Below are 3,184 nucleotides of genomic sequence, written 5' to 3'. Positions count from 1 at the left end.
CGCGCGTGCGGGGCGGCCGCTCGTTGCGGCAGCGGCTCCGTGCGTCAGGTCTCCGTTCGGAGGCTGCAGTTTGAGCGATGGCGCTGCCTGGCAGGGGGATCTCGCCGCGCGGGCTGCCCGCTGCCGTTCCGCGAGGTGTGACCCAGAAGCCCTTTAGGCGTATCGGAACGTGAGCGCGCCCGGGCGCGAGCCCCGTGGCCGCTTACCGCGAGCGCGGGGCTCCGGGCTCAGCGCTGGATTCCGGGTGGCCCCCGGTTCGGCCCGCAGACGCGCGCCGTGACTCCGGGAGTGACAAATGAACTTTTTCCCCTTCAGGAGCCGAATTGCGGTGTCAGGGAGGTGGTCGGTGTGTCAGGGATGCGGTCACACCGCCGTTTGCGGTGAAAGCGTTTGTTAACGCTGTCGTCCCTTAAAGCTCTGACCGCTCGTATGGGGTTGGGTGTATGCTGATACCCAACGGAGCTGAAAACAGGAGATGTTATATCACAGCTGGGTCCTGTCACTGTCAAACTCCTGGAGCAGGAGCCTCTGTGCACTGGCTTGTATTGCTATCTCTACCAGCTCGTCTTTGAGGATATGATGATACTATTATTATTTGATGTTATACGAAGGAACTCTTTTTGTAAAGGAGTTGGTAGTGCATACCGCCACAGTCTGCAAACAGTTGAGTTGGAACATGAGGAGACACCATGAGAGAGCGGCTCTCTCAACGAGGCTCTGGAAACCCTTTCATTAAGGGCTCGATCTGGCGACGACACTCCTTAAGAACTACATTTTGGTCTTCTGTTTTAAGAGGGCTGGAGTGCCTTCTCCTGTGAAGACAGGCTGAGGGAGCAGGACTTATTCAGAATGGAGAAGACTCTGGCAAAACCTGATAGTCTTTCAGTACTGAAAGAGACCTTAAGAACAGGAGGGGAACAGCCTAATAGTGATAGGACAAGGGGGAATGGCTTTACGCTAAAAGAGGGGAGACTTGGGTTAGATGTTAGGGTGAAGCTCATTACTTAGAGGGCAGTGAGGCCCTGGCACAGCTGCCCATAGAGCGGTGGGTGCCCCATCCCTGGAGGCGTTCAGGGCTGGGTTGGATGGGGCCCTGGGCAGCCTGAGCTGGTAGGGGGCAGCCAGCCTATGGCAGCAGTTGGGGCTGGTGGGCTTTAAGATCCCTTCAAATCCAAGCCATTCTATGATTAAATTTAATGCAAACATGGAAGATTTGCTTTTCTTCCATGCTTGAGTCTAATCACGTTAAGTACTGTAGGCTAGCATTTAGGCAGTGTCCATTCTCCATCTCATTTGCACACAACTTCTCTTAAATTCACCAGATCTGTTCTGGGATCAGTAGAAGTGAGGGGCACTGGAATGGCAGCTGACCACACTGTTTTTTCTGCTTGCTGCTCCGTAGGAAAGCTGATGTAGTGACATTCTGCCAGTGGTAAGAACCTTACAGGAGTCAAGTAAAGCCTGAGTTCTTTCTAGTTCAGGCTGAATTGGGGTTAAATTCTCTGTTACAGTTCGAAGTGTTTTACATTATATCAAAAGAAATTGGAGTTACCTGCTTGGCTCTGTTAGGACCTTTCAAATTGCCTCCTCATGCTTTGTTCCAATCCTTAAGAACTCTTAGATCTTTGAGCAACACTTATGTATTTGCTTTTATCCTGTTAGGTAACAGGGGCACACATCACTTATCTGCTCCCTGTGTGATACTGTCATTTCCTAATCAATGAAGCTCACTTACTGAAAGCACTTTCAGTACGACTGCACTAAAAAATCTGGTAGTCCACAACATCAGGCTTTTTGCAAGAGTTACCAAACACTCTGATGCACTGTTAGAACAAATTGATCTCATGGTTTTTTTCTTTTTTCCTCCCTCAATATTTCTGCTATATCCACTGTAACAGCATTGGTTTGTATGCAATATGTGACAATCAAGCTATGAGGAAAAACATCCACCTGTGTTCAGAAGTTTACTTCACAATTCCGTTGCAGTAGGCACAGATCCATACAAACTAATGGTGGTGACAGAAGTCATGTGCAGATGAACAGCTCTGCTGGGAAAAAATGTGCAGAGTGTCTCAAACAGTGTGGCCCCATCCAAGACAGCTGTCTGAGAGTAACAAGTTCTGGTGTCTGCGCTGTGACCTGGCACTGCTTGTTTGTTTGTGTGTGGGTGCTATTGGCTCCAGTGTCCCAGTTCTGTGCTGAGGTAGGAAATTTGGGGTGGAGAGAAAACTGATTACTAGTTTAAGAGTCTATTAGGAGTCAGAAACAAATGGTGTACGGCAAAGTGATTTGGTAGTGTTTTCTTTTAAGAGCTCATCCAATTCCTCTTCCCCTTCAACAATTTTCCTGTTTGTGTGCCTATTGTAAAACATTTCCTCTTAAGTCACAGAAGCTTATCAAACTCCCGCTTTCAATACCATGCTTATTTCTAGTACGCTCCTTTTTTTCTGGGCAGGAATCATTCTCAGAGGGTGATTTCAGAGATGTGCTATGCTCCAAACCCAGTGCTGAGCTTCCTTTTTTGAGCTGAGGCTCACAGATCTGTACCAGTGCTTCATGATTTTGGGGCAGGGCTTCAAACTGCCCGGTTTCTCTCTACCCCCCAGTAACAATACAAATATTTTTTACGCCAGTTAGATGGAAAAAAATCTGAGTACTTTGTTGCAGATTCTTAAGCTTCCCCAAGTTCCCCAGTGATTTCCCTATTATGTGCCTCTGCTGCCAGGCCTGTGGTGGTCACACAGAGTGGTGTGTTTGTATCTCACTGGTGAGTGAAAGCAGTTGTTAATTCTTTGGATCATAAGACTTGCAAGAAATTAATCCGTGCTGTGATGCCTGGGGAACTGCTCTGTAACAATGTCCAATAGAGACACTATACTTTTAGTGGTGAAATTTCTTGCTGGTAACACAATACTTGCTGGAAGAGGGAAGTACTTGAAGTCCAAATTCTGGCTGCTAGTTGGAAAGCTGCAGCTGAGGGGATGGATACGAGTAGACTCCTTGAAGTTCAGTGTTCTTCAACTGACCATACTGGTGCTGTCCTATTGATCTGTTGATATTAAGAAGTCTCCAAATTCTGTATTTTTTGGGTTTTTTTTTTGGTTGTTTTCAATTCACCAAGGGTCAGTTTATCCTGCTCTTGCCCTTCCTCCCATCAGGGCCGTGTGTTGTCCTGCCGTTCTTG

This window comes from Meleagris gallopavo, chromosome 1 (genome assembly GCF_000146605.3).
Source record: "Meleagris gallopavo isolate NT-WF06-2002-E0010 breed Aviagen turkey brand Nicholas breeding stock chromosome 1, Turkey_5.1, whole genome shotgun sequence".
Classification (NCBI taxonomy): domain Eukaryota; kingdom Metazoa; phylum Chordata; class Aves; order Galliformes; family Phasianidae; genus Meleagris; species Meleagris gallopavo.
Note: the sequence above shows the minus strand (reverse complement) of the source record.